Source organism: Sorex araneus, chromosome X (assembly GCF_027595985.1).
Source record: "Sorex araneus isolate mSorAra2 chromosome X, mSorAra2.pri, whole genome shotgun sequence".
NCBI classification, from domain to species: Eukaryota; Metazoa; Chordata; class Mammalia; order Eulipotyphla; family Soricidae; genus Sorex; species Sorex araneus.
Genome location: NC_073313.1, coordinates 201,605,433 through 201,624,391, shown reverse-complemented (window position 1 = coordinate 201,624,391; position 18,959 = coordinate 201,605,433). Strand labels below are relative to the sequence as shown.

The following is an 18,959-nucleotide window of genomic DNA, read 5'->3' as shown; positions in this document are numbered from 1 at the left end:
TTCCAAAGCTATCAGCATAAAGAGCTCATGGTATAATTTTCAGATAAAACCTTTTGCACATAGTTGTACCTCTGCCTATATTGTTTTTGTTTATATTATTCAGATGGTAGCATGACAAACACACCAATTATCAACTTGTTTTGTACAGTTCATATGTTTTGGATATTTCTCTACATCAGCATATATAATTCCAATTCAATGATTTCTACCTAACTCATTCTTTTATATATCTATATATTATGCTACATATATATTCTACTATCGTTCAGGTCAGCTAGCAATGGAAACTAAAGAAAACTGCTTTTTTTAAATAAAACTATAATTTTTCTTCACAATTCCAAGGATCAAGGCCCAAACCTCACACTTGCAAGGCATATTCACTGTCACTGAGCCATGTCTCTGGCACATTATAAGCAATTTTTTTAACTATTTTTTCTTTATCACTAGTTTAAGAGACAAGAGGAAGATCTCTATGCGACATGCAGTGATATAACTGGCCTTCCCATGAAAATGATTTACAAAGAAAATAGAAAAATAGCTGGTATCAAAGATTTGGGAATGGAGTGAAAGCACAGCGGCTAGGTCATTTGCCTTGCACGCGGCCAGCCCAGGTTCAATTACCCCATCCCTCTCAGAGAGCCTGGCGAGCTACACGTGGCATATTAAATATGCCAAAAACAGTAACAAAAAAGTCTCACAATGGAGACATTACTAGTGTCTGCTCGAGCAAATCAATGAACAACGGGACTACAGTGAAGTGCTATTATCAAAATTTTGAGTTGATTCATTCAAAGATCCTGAAAACTGGCTGGTGCTTGTTTTGATGGTAGATGTATAATTGCATGATACCAATTCTTAAGCTAGTTATAGCTAATGCTAAAATATAGTCTCTAGGTTAAGACTGTAGATTCTAATTCAATGCTCTGCAGAGTCTCAGGAAAATGATTACCACTAGATAAAGAAAGCCAACTAGTAATAGTACACATTCAATCTATAGATTTGGCACAGAATTAAGAAACTTCATTATGATTCAAGATTAGCTTCTAGGTTCTGAGAGTATTTTAACTTCTTCATGATTGGTAGCAATTAATCTGTTATGGAATTGTACCCACTGCATATTAATCCAGGGAGGCGGAAAGTTTCTGGGAATGATGCAGCAGTTCTTTTGCTTCATGGTTCTTGCTAAGCCTCTTTTATTTTTAACAATCCAGCAGCACACATCTATTGAATATTGAATATGGACAAAACACCCTGACCTTGAGGATTTAAAGATAAACTACAAAAATGAATTTAAAACATAAAATGGATACTGAGAATATAGAACAATACATAGACCTATGATGTAAATGAAACCCATACACAGAGTAAAAGAAAACAAAGTGCCCTGAGAACTTTAAGAAAAGAAAGTCCATCAAATTCACTAGTGCTACCAATCAGGTTGGGTCCAAGAATATGGAGTGATATTAGGGAACTTGTAACATTTCTAAACAGGAATTTGGAAGAAAATGTATTTAAGAGTGAGCTGAGGGTCAGTGACAATGTTATAAAGGATGAGAAATATTTTGAAGAAAAATTAGATGAGAATTTTATTTATTGGAATAAATATCATTGATGTACATGGACTTACAATATGATAAAATTGAGAGCGGAGTTAGAGATTATGACAGAGGTTAAGGTACTTGTTCGAACCCTAGCAAAAAAGGTCCCCCAAGCACTGCTAGGCATGACCTGCCTGGATCATCAAGCCAGTTGTGGCCTAAACTCCACCCCCGCAAATGTTGGGAGAGTAGAGATTTGTACCTCTATAATATATAACCCTCATAGCACTTACCAACAATGCCCTACTGCCATCACACCATTAATCTGGCAACTTTGTGTGTTTCTCCCTCTTTCCTTCTGATAATCAAGATAATTTTTAGATTCCAATATTATTGTTGTTTAGTTTTGCCATTTAATTTTCTGTGGTGATATGTGACTGAAACCATGTGTTTGTGTGTATTTGTGTGTGTGTTTGTTTTGCTTCCTAACAGCTTAGCATAATAACCTCAAGCCTTATCCATGATGCTGCACAGATAGAATTTTAATCAAGGTCAAGATGGTTACAATATATTCGGTTAATCTCTCAGACAGACAGACAGACAGACAGAAGACAGACACTCTGCCTCAGACTTACAAAGCATTATTCTGGCAGGGAATTCTATCCACCTTATAAACAACATCTGGACAGGCTTTCTGGATGAAGGCACCTCTTAAACATGAAATACATTATATGAAAGGAAAAGTAAGTTAACTACTTTGGCCAAAACGTAAAATTTGTATTTGGAGTTTTGAGGTGTCAGTGCCATAAATGCACAGTGGATACTTAATAAATTCCAACAGGTTTCTATATTTGACATTACCAACAAAAATAAATCACTTATCAGACAAGCTGAGTCTATCATCAGAGTCTAACAAAAAAAATAACAATAAGAGTTTTTAATCTTTTTCCAAACTGTTCAAGAATAAGAGCTGTGGCAGCGGATGAAACCCTATGACTTGATGTAAAAACCCAATTAGACCCCAAAAGTTTTCACAAATAGTCATGCATGAATACCTATCTGGTCTATTACTCATTGCCTACTTACATTTCTGAAATAAGTACATCAAACCATGAGACTGTGTAATATGTTTATAGCTTTAACTTTAGAAATACCACAAAATCATCTAAATTATAGAATAATAATTAAAAGGCCAACATTATGCTTGTGTTTCAATAGTTTTGTTCTGTAGAATATATATTTGAAAAGCTGGAATGATAGTACAGCAGGTAGGGCATTTGCTTATATGTGGTCAGTGGAGGTTCTATCTGCCCCAGGAGTGATCCCTGAGCCCAGAGCCATGGGTAAGCCTTGAACACTGCAGAGAATGGCCCAAAAATCAAAACAGAAAGGGAATATATATTTGAAACATACTATTGATTCTCCTGGAACATTCTCTTCTCCCATCTTTATCTTTAGTCTTTCCCTGGAAGTTCTTGAAGCCTCTATGTTATACATATTCTGTGTTAAATCCTTCTGTTATATATGTGTCTATATATATGTGTGTGTGTACACACACACACACACACACACACACACACACACACATATGCTCTAGTCTGCTGTTTCTAACTTTTGTGATGATTGTTCATATTAAAAGATTGGTGGAATTCTGTATTAAATGTGTCTACAGTATTAAACTGTGAACATTCACCTCCTTATTTACTGCCCACACAGGAGACATTAAGTCAGTGTTCCTGGATGCATAAATTAAGCACTTCTGGTCTTTTGTCCTTCCTTTTTCTTTTTCTTTTTTTTTTTTTTTTTTTTTTTTTTTGCTTTTTGGGTCACACCCAGCGATGCTCAAAGGTTACTCCTGGCTCTGCACTCAGGAATTACTCCTGGTGGTGCTTGGGGGACCATATGGGACACTGGGGATAGAACCCAGGTCGGCTGCATGCAAGACAAACACTCTACCAGCTGTACTATTGCTCATCCCCTCTCCTCTTCTTTAGTAAGAAACTGGAATGCAAATGTGATGTGAGATAAGCTTTCACTAGGATGCTTAAAACTTCAAAGGAATTATCACTTCAAGAGTTAAGATAATAGCAGAGATGAGACTCTTGAGTTTTGCCATAGATGTCCTATATAATTCATTCATTAACTTGTCTCAAACTCAATGCTGTTAAGAAGGCTAAATGCCAGGAACAAACAGTCACTTGAAGGAAAAGTCCAAGTATTTGATTAGTAGGAGAGTAGCCCAGTGGTGCTCAATTTAACTGTATTCTTATTGTTGCTGCAAAAGAGTGAATTAATATTTCTAAGAGGTGTCTTTAGGGGCAAAAGAATTTTAGAATTTCGAAAAAAGCTAATTGATTTATCCACATAATAACCAACAGGAAACTTTAAACTGTTTCATATTTTAAAATATTGGTTTTATTTTGCAATATTTTTGAAAACACTAATCTTTTTTGTCTTTTATTTTAAACTTCAAGCTAAAGACATAAAAATAGTCTTCAATATTTAATTAAAAGTACAAAAATAGAAATGGTTATTGAATATCTTGTATTGGCATTATTAAATATTGATGCAGGACAGTAAGGGCAGGTGTTGGATTGGCAGGTTTTTTCCTGTTGGATCAGCTGAGGAGGAATTTAGTGTAAGAATAAGTTACGTATTTTTTGCTGGGGGGGTTATAAGAAAATTTAAGTACTAATGTTTTTTATCAACTGATGGAGTAATTACCAAGTATCAGGAATTTTTCATTTGTTTTCCAGAGTTGTCCTGTTCATTTGGGGGACACTTGTGTTGCTAAAAAAAGGTTAGGAACTTGAACTCCCATTTAAGATACTGAGGACAGCTTAAACCTTTGTAATGGCACTTGACCATTGGAGAAGCACAACCTGAGACCTACGGACTGAGAACACTGTGAGTTTCCAGTGTGAAAGAGAGTCCTTGGAAAATGCAGGAATGTTCATAATGCAGGATGGTAGGAGCTAAAATGGAGCCATTCTTGCAGTTGGCGAGGGAAAACTAAAGTTTTCTCTTTCACTATTGCATATGAACAACAATTACTAAATTATATTAATAAAATGTCTTGAATTTGTGCATTTTTGCTTCGAAATATGTATTATTCTATCAGACAGAAAAAATAAAGTATTGTTATTATTCAAAATATTTAAGTTCTCCGGTTTTGTATATTCAAGATCGATTTCCAGTTACCTCCAGCTCCCATATTTTATAAGTTAACTTCAAAAAACTGTTTCTTCAGAAGTACTGTACATTATTGAACTGGAGCGATAGCACAGCAGGTAGGGTGTTTGCCTTTCATGTGGCAGACCCGGGTTCAATTCCTCTATCCCTCTCGGAGAGCCGGCAAGCTGCCAAGAGTATCCCACCCACATGGCAGATCCTGGCAGGCTATCCGTGGCGTATTCAATATGCCAAAAACAGTAACAAGTCTCAAAATGGAGACGTTACTAGTGCCCACTCAAGTGGGCACTAGTAACAAAGAGACTACAGTGCTACTGTACATTACTAAAGCAGTGTACTTAGATGATTATACTTCAGTAAAGCAAATCTTACTAGAATATATGATAAATTTGTGTACCTCTTTGATTTTTTAAGTCAAAGTCATTTTTAATACATGTGACAAATTTTAAAGAATTTTGCACCACTTCATGAATTTAGCAATAAACTAAATAAATTATCTAATAATCAATGAAATAATCAAGTTACTCAAATTACAGTTAATCATTTCACTGAATCAGAGATTGTGACAGGCTAATAAGCTTATTAAAAAGCCTATAATTACTTCTTTGGGATCATTCTCATCTTATTCATCATTCTTCAAAAGATATTTTTTCTCTCACCCCAATAATAAGTTAGAATTGACAAGTGGATTTTGAGTCCCAACAACATTAACTAAGAGATGGATAGTCTAATTCAACTTACAGCTATGTATTTGCAATATATTCAAGAATTACCAATGCTCATACAAACAAAAATACACATGTGGGTTAAAACATTTGCCTTTATTAGCCAGCCTGATGTGGCTTTTATTTTTTCCTTCACAAATTAAAATATTTTGGGTCCCACTGTGACTCACAATTACTTCAATGATAGACAGCTGGATCAGCCAAGTCTAGCCTTATCAAGAGAAGTCTATACAACTCAGAGAACAAAAACAGAGGAAGAGAATTTTCTCCAAATATCCTACCAATGACATAATATACAAAAGCCACATTATATAAAATGAAAGTCAATTGATCATTTTCAGGCACTTGTTTACCTAACTGAACAATATCTAAAAAAAATTACTCTTGTCTTCTATTTTACAGTACTGATAGTTTGGCAAATAAACCCTTAGTTTTCAATCTGTTAAATTTAAATTGACAGAAGCTGAGAATGCAATTTCAAAACTTCATTTTCTATTCTGAAAATTCTTACGGGCTTTTAGCAAGAACCATTAAATTGTTCCTGTAAGGCTATTGTGACATTAAGTGGAAGCTTTTCTCAGAAAAAAATACTCATGCAAAAGAGCAAAATAGTATTTCTAAAGCATAAAGCAATTGCAAGTGTCAAACAGAAAACTTGAAAGATAATCAAATAGCAATTTCAACTTTTCCCTCTGAATGAGTTATACATGTATCTTGAACTCAGTTATGCACAGTCTCTCTTTCTCTCTCTCCCTCTCTCTTTTTTTCTCTCTGTCTGCCTCTGTTTCTCTATCACTGTCTCTGTCTGTCTGTCTGTCTGTCTGTCTGTCTCTTCTTCCCTACCAATCCTAATATTTTACCTAAACTTCTCCAGTAGTAATCAAGTTAATTAAATTATGATCTCAGATTCTAGCCCAACCATGCTTTCTCACTTGGTTTAAACAAATTTTGCTTATTCTCATCTTTGCTAGAGAAGGAAAACACAATTTCTGTTACACTTACATGTAGAGACTTTGATAAAATGTTATTTTCTCTCTTTTCAACAAAGCATATGCTTGCTGTTTTTAGGTTTTTTTTTTTCTAATACTGCAGGATCTAAACATACACATGCAAAATTTTCTGGTTATAAACTTAAGAATTGTTATTGATTCAATGACAATAAATAATTCAAATTAAAACTTTTATAAAAGTTTTTATATCTAAGCAGACACTTACATGCTTACTAGATTTGCAGTCAAATTCATTTCTTTCTATTAACAACTTATATCATTTTTTTCATTAAATGCATCTTATTTAACTTTATTTATTTATTTTATTGTATGAGGTAGTCCACAATATTTGATTACATTTAATATTCAAACACCAATCCCACCACCATTACACCTTCCAAACACCAAATTTGAGATTTTTACATCCCAAACCCCAAACCCTATCCCAAAGCAAACCATAAGAATATATTTTGTATTTTCTGTTATGAAGAACTACTGAACATGTTCACAAAAAAGTGTTCATATAGGAAACAGAGTGAAGATTGTTCTATTTTGGCAGGAGCCATTAAGAACATATATCATTTTTTCTTTACTTTTTACTAAATTTTTCATTGAATTCCATAATTCCAAATATAATAGATCACTATCTTTCCACTATGACATTTTCCCTTCCCAAGAAATAAAACTGATAGTCTAAATTTTTAAAGCATTTTTAGAGCAATAAATGCCTTTAAGAAAAATGTAATAAATTTTATCACAGAACATAAAGTCTAGTTTCTACTGTAATAATTTTTCTCATTTAAAACATAATGATGAGGTAATTGAATAGTAAATAGTAAGAGCAACATGCAACTAGTGCAGCTCAAAATTTTTATCTGCCAGTAAATTTAGCCAAATTCTATGCGGACTTGAGAAATAAAAAGGCAGGTTAATTAAAAGCAACAAGAATCTCATCATGTTGCAATTATGTGAACTAGCCACTCCTTTGATATAAAATGCAAGCCAAAAACCAAGTATAAGAGCTGAGCCACCCAGTAAAAAAAAGTAAAAAAAGGACTCACAAAGTTGCCTAACAGTCCTGGCAAATTGTTTTGACATTATTTTAAATTAATATACCAGATTATTTCTTTTAAAAATATATATACACTTGGGAAAAGTAACACTGATTTCAATCACAATGAAGTTATGAAAAACTGACAGTGAAGGCTTTCTTGAGATCAGATTTGAATAGAGAGAGAAAGAAGACAATCAGGAAAGGAGAGAAAAGAAAAGACTCAGGGCCAAGGGACTGACCTTCGATAAGAATCTGATTTACTTCATGCAGTTCTATTTAATCAGTCCTAGCATTACAAACACCCCCTATCATCATTTACATCATTTAAACTCACCCTCCCAATTGGTTTCCCAGGATAATAAGCCCATATTTTTCTTGCATTGCTTTATAATCCTTTATAATTCTTTAGTTATATAATCCTTAACTTCTTTCAAAGCACCATTTATTTTCTGATAAATAGCAACATAACAACAAAAACATTTTTTAAATTGGATTCTAGGGTCAGGAGATAGTATAGCAGTCAGTGTGCATACCTGACATGAGCCCTCACCTGCATGAACCAGGGTTCAATTCCAAAGCATCACCAGGTCTGCTCAGTATCACTAAGTGTAGCCCTGGACACTGCTGAGCACAGCCAGGGTGGCTCATAATTCCTGGTACCACGAAGTATGAAAAGCTTTACCTCCTTGGACTCTTGAGCTAAACTGATGTTTTGTTTTTGATTATTCTTGATAAGGAATCACCAATAAGACCCTTAGACTTCCTGAGTACCAGTTAGGAGGCCCAGAATTTTTTTTTAAAGCTTAAAAAAAAAATCTAGTTCAAAGCAGAGATGGTAGGAATGAAAGCTGTATCTATTCTTTCTGAATTCTGTATGCCTTTTTGTTAACATTCTGACAGGGTACATTTAATCATTACTTATTTCTATGTTTTAATTCTTTAAGACTTAAAAATATCTCTAATAAGGGAGTTGAGGTTGTCAAATATTGACAGGCTCCACTTTTAACTCTATGAAAACCATGTGAATTTTTTTTTCTTTTTGTCCTTTTGAAATTATAACATCAATGTGTCTTTCATTTTTCTTCTTTTTTCGGTAACACCCAGCGATGCACAGGGGTCACTTCTGGCTCTGCACTCAGGAATTACCCCTGGCGGTGCTCAGGGGACCATATGGGTTGCTGGGAATCAAACCCGGGTCGGCTGCGTGCAAGGCACATGCCCTACCCACTAATGCTATCACTCTAGCCCCCATCAATGTGTCTTAGAAAAAGAGACAGGATACATTAATAAAATGTGAGCTTTGTTACTGACTTGAAGAAAACTATACTTCAGACCAGAGATTTCTGCAAACTGAGCAGTGCTGCCACATTGCTCTTCCAAAGCATGGGGAGACCTTAATTCTTCAACACGTCAATACAGTGCCTTGTTATGAAATCAGAGCAGAAGGGAAGAGCAAAGGGGAAGGAAGAAGTCACATACATTTTCAGTTGGAAGCTTAACACATTTAATTTTAGTCTTTCAAAGTTGTCAACACATTTTGTCAAAGACAGAGTTGAAACCATTATTAAAACATCTTTATGGATAGTTGAAAACAAATATACTCCTTATCTACGATACTACTACTTCTTGATAGCAAAGATTTAATTTCCCTGGCATAAGAAAGATGACCAGTTGAGTACTAGTTTTAACAGTATACTCTAAATCAACTGAAACAACTCTCTCTATGGTATCAATTATCTTGGAAACTGTTTCAGGAAAGTAGACAAAGTCCTAAGTGATGAACTTTTCGTTTAGAAATAAATCAAGCTGTGGTCCTAGTCCCAAGCCCTAATGTAGTCCAAAGGCATGAAGACAACGTCTCTAAGATACAAATACTCAGCTCTTGGGAGATACATAAAATGAGAGGACACCTAGATGCAGAAACTAAGGCACCACCCAGAGAAGGGTGGATTCCCTCAGAATATAAGAAGCTCCCATAACAACAAAAGATCTAGATAAGAATATGTAAAAGATCATGAAGAGTCAAAGCTTCTCCCTTTGACAAATAACTAGCAACAGCTTCTTAGCCGCATACCAAGTCTTCTGCTGGAGCAGTTTAGGAAAGCCCTGTTACAAAACCATGTGTACAAGGCAAGCATCACCATTATCACCATTCTCCATCTTAGGGCTCTATGGTTAACACATGAGATTTGTCCTCACCCCTCTGGAGAATCCCCCTGCTCTCCCTCTCTCTCTCCCTCTCTCTCTCTCTCTCTCTCTCTCTCTCTCTCTCTCTCTCTCTCTCTCTCTCTCTTCCACCACCCCTCTCTCTGTCTCTGTCTCTGTCTCTCTCTGTCTCCCTCCCCACATCCTTCTCTCTTTCCAAATTCCTCTGAACAGAACTACTTCACTTCACTATTTGTCTCTGGCTGAATTTTTTTGGCTGTTAGGAAAGACACTGATCTTAGAAAACCTAGAAAGATGGACTAATTTTCTTGCAAAGAATAATTCCTCTCTCCAGCTTGAGTCCATGACTCTCTGAGACCTGTGGTAGGGTAACCAATTCATGTATGAAGTGGATTTCCAGGATAGATTGACAGTTGCCCAGACTAGCTAATGGGATACTAGAGAAGTAGGCAAAGGGCTGGGGGGGAGGGGTTGCAATGAGTTCTCAGGAGTAAATAAAATCTTGATAAGATTTAAAGATTTAGGAGTCACTAGACCTAAAATAGCCAAAAAGCACTTTGTAGATACAAGAACTGAGGTGTGATAAAACTCTAATGGTACAAGTGCTGGTTTAGGAAAGGTTTGACACCTGCCAGAAAGAACAATGTATTATGATAAAAAGATGAAGTAGGTTGTAACTGTCACTGTCACTGGCATTCCGTTGTTCATTGATTTGCTCGAGCGGGTACCAGTAATGTCTTCATTTTTGAGACTTGTTACTGTTGTTGGCATATTGAATACATCACAGGTAGCTTGCCAGGCTCTGCCGTGCAGGCAAGATACTCTCAGTAGCTTGCCAGGCTTTTTAAGAGGGATGGATGAATAGAACCCAGGTCGGCCATGTGCAAGGCAAATACCCTACTGCTGTGCTATCGCTCCAAGTTAAAAGTTCTTCCCCTTGACAATATTCCAACAACTGATTGTTATTTTCAAAGAAAGCCCCATCCATGTTTGGGCAGTTTGGAAAACCAACTCTGTAAAGGCTAGTGGGTGCATCCTTATTTCGGAGCACGGGGTGGAGATTACTGGAAACTTAATATGATATAAATTCTTAGCTCTCCCCACTCTTAAGAAAACTGCTTTCTCTCTTTTATATATTATTCTATTTTTTTCTCATAATTTCTCATATTTTCTAAATAAAACGGCTTGCTCACCACTATTCACCTCCTTCTGAATTTTCTTTCTGTAAAGGAAGGCAACATTCCTGGAAAACCCAAGCAGAAATAAGGGCTGATTTTCCTTTGCTCCAAAGAGCATTTGCAAATTCCAGCCTGAGTTCTATGGCTCCCTGTGTTTGTGAGTGGCAAAGAACATTTCCCATGCTGGGTAGAACCAATTTAACTTGGGCACAATCAGCTGACTGCTGCATGTGAGACGAGGCGTGTAAAGTCTGCACTATGCCATACTCAAAGCAGAATCTCTTCAGTTCTAAACTTCCCTAAATATTTCCTGTGTGAACTACATGGGCAGAAAGGAAAGCAACTGATTTTCGTCGAGATTGCGTCTTTCTTCTCCTTGCTTCACATAAGTCAGCCACAATACTAGCATCCATGTCAAGTAGGTGTTTGAGTTATACATGACCAGATTTAATCCACTGAGGATTTGCCCAGGATGACCAAGGTGGGTGGGACAGGAGCACAGCAGCACTTTCCCCTTAGGCTACTTTCCTCACTCCCCACTTCACACCAAGTTACCTGCAACACAACTCCAAGACCCATTCTCTAAACCCCACTGCTTTTGGTCTGTATAGTCTTCTCCATAATTGTTTTGCTGTACTGACACCCCAAACCTTTTTTCTTATCCAATCTCTTTTCATGTGGATAGGCAAGATCCTGGCTTTTCTCTGACAGCTTCAAATTTCTTTCTTTCCTTTTATTTTATTTTATTATTATTTTTTTATTGGGGCCACTACTGGTTGTGCTCAGGGCTTACACCTACCTCTGTGCTCAGAGCTTATACCAGACAGGACTCAGGAAAATATATGGGGTGCTAGGGATCCACCTAAGGCAGCCACATGCAACACAAGCACCCTATTAACTGCTATCCCTCTGGGTCTCACTTTTCTTTTGATTTATAACTCTGGGCTTGGTCAAAGACTGATTCTTTAATTCATTCATCTGTTGCTTTAATTCTTTAGAAATTTAACCCAGTCTGACAAGAGATGAAGGATGTATACCAAAGATAGAAAATTCTAGACATTTTTCTCAGTAGAGAATGCTTATGTTTATCCAAGCCCTATATCTCAAGTGTCTGCTTAAGTGACCAAGACAATGGCTGTCATCACCACATTGTGAAGAATCTGAGATGATAAGCAAAAGAACTCTCTACAGAACCCAACTCATTCATTCCTGCAGGCGTTGTGGTGGAGGTGGGGTGGAGCTGCTGTTTACAAGTTGCTAGAAGAGAGAAGAGCAGAGATGAGATCCGGAGCAGCCGCACACTACATGGCCCCTCTGCTCTTTAAAGACTTTGATCCGGGAGGTTTACTAACCCATTTTGGCACCCAGAGACTAAAAGAAATGCATCTAGACTGTGAGCTGAGCTACTACCCCATGCCTTTCAGGGAGGGGGAAGGATTTTCTCTCCCAATGCTTTCTTTCTACAGGGAAGATGGCATCCGCCATTTTCTAGGACTCACAACCCAGAGGTACTTGCTTTGCAGTGACGTGGCGCACAAGAGATCATGGGATGGGAGTGTTACTGGCACACCCTCCGCCCAGATGAGATCTGGAGCAGCCGTGCAAGACACGGTCTCTCTGCTCCTTAAAGACTATGATCCGGGAGATCTACTAATCCATTTTGGCACCCAGAGACTTACAGAAATGCACCTAGACTGTAAACTGAGCTAAAAGAACAGAAATCCAAAACCGCACAGCCGCGAGCTGCAAGGCAAGCTCCTATCATCTTCATTCTCAGCAATGGATAACAAACTATCAAATGATGCCTTTTTAGCAGGTTTTATTCTTGAGGGAAAATTCCAAATAATAATAGTGAGTTCTCTGCTGAAATATTGAATATATCCAAAGTATAGAGAGAATAAAGTGAAGATCATTGGCCACTCAGGTGCGGGAGGGTGGGGTGGAAAGGGGGTATATTGGGGTTCTTGGTGGGGGAACAGGGGCACTGATGAAGGGATGGGGATTTGATCATTATATGACTGAGACTTAAACCTTAAAGCTTTGTAACTTTTGTCATGGTGATTCAATAAAATAAAATTTTAAAAAAAAAGAAGAGAAAAGAGCAAAAGAAAACAACCTTATTTTACACCTTAACATCTATAGGAGACTTACAGGATAAATGACTCAATCTCTGGCCCTTATCATTTCCCACATCCTATATTCATTCTATAATCAAGGGGTTGTTTATAGGTTACAAATAGCATTTGTCCTTTATTAACTAAGGTTATCAGAAACCAAACTTCTCTAGTCAACTGGAAGTAGCAGACACTAACTAGATCTAATTTTTTAAAGAACAATTATGCGTTCTTTTATACAGCCCAATTATATAAACAGAGAACAAACCTATAGTGGTGTTTCACTCAGAAAAATTTGTTGACAGTTCCTAAGATCTAAGGATCTCAGTTTGACTTTAACCTCTTTAATAAATTTCATTTATTTTTTTAAACTTGGAATTTGCTTCACAGCAATGATTCCAAAAGGCAATAGTAACTGCAACTTTCTAATGGTAAAATCTTGCAACTTACTAGTTGGTGATTGATACAAAAGAACATCTTGGGTTGATGTAGATTTTAAGATCAAAATGCAGCTGTTCTTGTAATGCCCTAGGCACAGTCCATTTTTAGAAGTCTATTTGTCCTTTTCCTTCTAATTTTAGACTCTTCCCTCAAGGTACTGGCCAACTCTCACCAAATTTTAGTTTCACCAAATTTTAGCTCAAATTTTCCCTCAAGGTACTGGCCAATTCTCACCAAAATTTCACTGTCATTGTCACTGTGATCCCCTTGCTCATCAATTTGCTTGAGCGGGCACCAGTAACATCTCCACTGTGAGACTTGTTATTGTTTTTGGCATATTGAATACTCCACGGGGAGCTTGCCAGGCTCTGCCTTGCAGGCGAGATACTCTCAGTAGTTTGCCAGGCTCTCGGAGAGGGGCAGAGGAATCGAACCCAGGTCCACTGCGTGCAAGGCAGATGCCCTGCCATTGTGCTATCGCTCCAGCCGAAATTTTAGCTTCATCAAATTTTAGCTCAAATTTTCCTTCCTAAGCATTTCCCTGACATTCCTACGTAAAGCTGAAAACCAGTATCCCAGCTGTTCCCCATACTAAGCTCAAATTTGCACTTCACTATAATATTTCCATATCCCAATGTGTTATATTGTTGGCAGTATTTTTAGTTACTGTTCCTTAAGCTTTCTTTCCTAGATAGAATCGATACTCTTATTCACTGATGTCCCCATGGCTTATGCTGGCAGAATGACTGGCCCTGAGTAGATGATTAATCAGTATTACTGTGAGTTGTAAAAACTTTCTGTTATTATTACAAGGCATCTTCTTTCTTTTCTTTGCCAACAGCTAGTCCAGGTTTCCTCTCATGGTAATTAGCTAATTAGCATGCTAATTGCATATCCTACCCCTCCTTTCTTTAATCCATCTCCTCTACAGTTGGCTGCTTTTGTTATTCAAAACCGATTTATCTTCTTAGTTTCTCTCTCAGAAACCTCCTCTGAAAGGCAACACAAAATTCCTTATTCTGGGACTCAAGGCCATGCTATCAATATAAGAACTAATCATACCCAGTCTCATCTTTTCAATCAACTATGGGCTGGCAGGTATTGACTTTTTCCATTTAAGAAATATTTGTTGGGGCTGGAGTGATAGCACAGCAGGTAGGGTGTTTGCCTTGCATGTGGCTGACCCAGGTTTGATATCCAGCAGCCCATATGGTCCCCCGAGCACCTCTAGGAGTAATTCCTTAGTGCATGAGTCAGAGTAATCCCTGTGCAACATCGGGTGTGACCCAAAAAGAAAAACAATAAACAAATATTTGTTGACCTTTTAAACTAGTTCCCATGTGGCATAAAACTAATTCACTGTCAGTTTAGGAAACATGAGCTAAAAAAATGTAAGTTTAAACAACAGCATTTAAATTAAATAAGAAATTGAGTGCACAGAATAGAGACACTACCTGATTTAGGCATGTGTAATCCTTTTATCTTTTATGTCTAGGAAAGCAAGTTGTACCTATTTGTAAAAATTCAAGTTCAACTTACTCTGTGATGGATTCTCTGCCATAATTCCTTTTTACAAACATAAATAATAAATATTTAGTCCTTCTACAAATATTCTGTCTCTTTGTTCAACATTCTACTGCTTACCTAAAGAAATACTTATGTATGTGCTACACAAGCCTGTCCATCACAATGAGCTGAGGGATCTCTTCTCTCTGGAGTTATCTGTTCCTTCCAAGGTAGGCCAGGGGGTTATTAGACTGACAATATGAATTGATGAGAAGGCTGGTATCCTCAAATAGTGCCACATGTTGACTATCATCTCTGCTTCATTGCCCCATTTTCTCAACACTTCTCTTCTCAACAACACAAACGTTATGAAGATAATAATCAAACTTGATTTCTACAGTATTGCCTTATTTTTGTCATTAATGCTGAGATTCATATTCTGAAGAAACTCCCCAGTAATCCTCAGTTCACGCTTCAATGAACTTTTACTTGCTATGCTATATAAAATATAAAAAATCTAGACCATGCCAACAGATTGTCTTTCTTAGGGGGTTATATATTGATCACTGCATAAATTTTTGAAAAAAAAAAAGTTTCCTCCCTAACCACAAATGTCTTATTCAACTACTTCTCTGGAGCCAATCAATAGAGATACAATGAAGTGAGTAGTTTAAAACAGCTCTATTAAATAGATTAGCTGGGTAGTAAACAAAATTATGTCTATAATTTGATTTTCCTTTTTTTATGTAAAGTATAATGTCTTCAGGTCTTTGTTAATAAATTTATATATACAGTCTTTGCTGTATGGGTTGAATATATAATCACACAATATATGCTCACTGATATTCTATTACATACCAGATAACACACTCTTCATCACTAAATCTAGGTGAAGAGCCTCTGAATTCTCCTTTTACTGAAATTTTCACCTTGACTCCTCTCCCTGGACCAAGTTCTAGCAAGAAACCTGCTGAGTCAGGTTAGTTAAAAATCCTTTTCTTATGATAACTGATCACATTCTTCCTTTCTAGCTTATTGTCCCTTCTTCAAGGTTTGTCTGCAGCTACTATACTCTTGAGTAGATCTACACAATATCCCCTCACACTTAGAAATTTTCTACCCACCAATCCCTACTCTGTTCTTGGCTATAAATCTCTACGTGTCCTTGTTGCACTTGGAGTTGAGCACAATTTCTTTCCCCAAATGGAAAACTCCATTGCAATAGCCCCCTTCGAATAAAGTCTTCCATCTGTCTTTAACAAGTGTCACGAAAATGTTTTCTTTAACACTGGCATTGTGTTATGTTTAAAGATAGAAATATAGAAAGATTAGTCCTTCCACTGAAAAGAACAATTCTTCAGTTTTTAAGTATATCACATCAGAAATATTTACATAGTAATGCAAGCAAATTTAATGTAGAATATGCACCAAGCATATAGATAAATTACTATGCCTTGAAGAATTTTATACTATGGCTACATTTGTGTAGATTTAACTAAATATAACTATTAAAGAATATATAATTGGATGTGACATATGTAAAATAATACTGCTCATGCCAGAAAACTGTCCTTATATAGCATCATATATAGGTTGTTTTAAAATCATATTTCATTTGTAGAAATAAAACTATTATAGATAGTTTGGATAGCTTTCTTTTCATGGCATATTATTAGAAAAGTATTTGCCTACCCTTCTAGAGTAGAAAGTATAAACAAACACAAAAATGCACTTAGGAGTTCACAGACTTATCTCATAAAACTGCATTATCATAAGGAATGTTGCCAAGAGAAGGCTCAGATTATAAATCAATGTCATACCAAAAAGTAATTAAAAAAATTTGTAGTAAATAAGTATCCAATGTCTTTGGACAATCAGAATCCCTTTGGTAATTAATCCTATTTTAGAAAAATCTTAAGACAATGAGAAAACATTACACACCTATCAGAAATACAAAGCGTTAGCCATACCAAATGCTGACAAGGATGTTGAGAAATAAGAATTCTCATGATTGATGTAGGGGAGGAAAAATGGTGAGGTCATTTTGCAGTACAGTTTGGCTATTTCTTGCAAATCAAAACAATCTTTTGATCTGGTGACACTCCTCAGTATACACCCAATCAACTGAAAACCTGTCTATAAGAAAAACTCTAAACATGAATACCAACCACAGAAAAGCAGTAAAGAAGGGGCAAATTAGAACTTTCAAAAATATCATCTATCACTCACCTCAGAGCTCCACAAAACTATGCTTTACAGATGTTTTGCAGGAACTCTGGTCCCTTTTTCCCTGGATCTAGTCTGGAACAAAGGCTGTGGCAAGAGTCTGAGATGGTGAGAAGCCTATGAAGGGTATCTCAGGGATAATTTTCACATTCATATATATGTAACAAAAACAGGACAGAAGTACCTCGAGAGAACATTTCTGCTACTAGGGTTTTCATCCAAAATAGTGGCTATAGTTGTGTGATAATTTCCAATGCTGATTTTTTTTTCTGTGTACCATCCACTCTCAAACGTAAAGCTAATGTTTGCCAAGAAATTATTTCTGAACATCTTCACATATAGATAATATGAGCTACTACAAAGGTTTATACAAATTTAAAGCATGCTTACTGCTTTCTGTAACAATTGCCTATTTTTATATCACTATGTCACTATTTTTTTAAGGTTACAAAACTGAAAATAAAAAGCAACTGTTACCTTATAATGAAAACTTCAGCACTCCTCTGGAGGTAAGGCATCTGTGTCTTCAAAGGAACCCTCTGCTCCTGGACCGAAGAGTTCTTGCAGTGTCTCTAATGAGTCTAAAGGGGAAAATAAATGTAAATAACCTTCATGATACGCTTCAGATAACAGAAATACACTGTTCCAAATTGTGCAGATTTTCTTTTGGGACTATTTCATGAGATTTCCACATATCTTGACCTCAAACTGCCCGACAAAATCATCAAGGTCTAAAGTTAGAACTTTAATTTGAAGGAGGAATGCTCCTCCTTTAAATTTTGTACAATCTCCACCCTCCCCATATATGAATCAATGGTGCCCTTATCTCTTATGATGCCATTTTAACTATTTTTTTTCTAAGAGTTGCTTTTTCTAGATTACAAATGAATTCTTTGGTCATTTTTGGAACAGCAAATATTTCTGCAAGAAAATAAAAAATTATTGGCTTACACAGTCCAGTCTCTGGCTTCCCTAAGACTGTTTTGTAGCTTTGCTCCACCATAGAGTCAACCAACAAATGTGGCTCTCTAACCTCCTTCCTATGTCTAATTTTTTCTGACCTAAAAATCTCTAGAGGTGTCCTAAGTACTCCATTAATTCTGAAGTCTGTAACAATACAGACCTGAGCCAGTGAAAATGTGTGCTCAGCCAGCATGTTCTATAAGATAGCCTCCTGTCACCACAAACTTTCAGGCATTCTTCTTGGCTACCTGCAAAGAAAATAAGCTAGCTTTGGCATGGACTACTCTAATTCAATGAATCCATTTTCTACAGGCTTTACTTGGCAAGCCTCTTCCAACTGCATGAAAATAGACTACAGACTATACTTCTTCACAAACTTCACTTATAATTTTATCTATATACTACTGGAAGAGTAGTGTGTGTGTGTATGTGTGTGTGTGTGTGCGCGCGCGTGCAAATTTTTTTTAAAGTTTCAGTTGAGGTAACATTGACTTACAAGTGTGTAAAAGCTTCACACTTACAAGGAAAACACACTCACCAAAGAGTCAGAAGCTCTCTACCAAAGTCCTCTGTACCCTTACAAATCACTTAGCCCACTGGTTCCTGAACCCAGTTTTGTGGTCAGAGTCTATAGCATGATTTCACTTGATATTGTCTGTATATAATATAAACCATGCATTAGAGATAATTTACTATTAGTCTCTCTTCTCCTGACTTATTTCTCACAACAAAACACTCTCAATTTTCAGTAGTATTACATTGTGTATAAACACCACAAATTCTTTATCCATTTTTCATTATGTATTTGGGTAGTTTCCATATTTGGGTCATTGCAAATAGGGTAATGGACATAGGTATGCAGATATA

At 36.5% G+C, this 18,959-nt stretch overlaps 1 protein-coding gene across 2 annotated transcripts in view; it reads right to left on the bottom strand.

The window, feature by feature from the left end:
• B3GALT1 (beta-1,3-galactosyltransferase 1) overlaps positions 1–18,959 on the bottom strand; it is a 656,758-nt gene that overhangs the window by 427,598 nt on the left and 210,201 nt on the right. For both annotated transcript variants that reach the window (XM_055119807.1, XM_055119806.1), the window contains exon 2: positions 17,607–17,710. The gene's annotated coding sequence lies outside the window, so the exon portion shown is untranslated. The remainder of the gene's footprint in view (positions 1–17,606; positions 17,711–18,959) is intronic.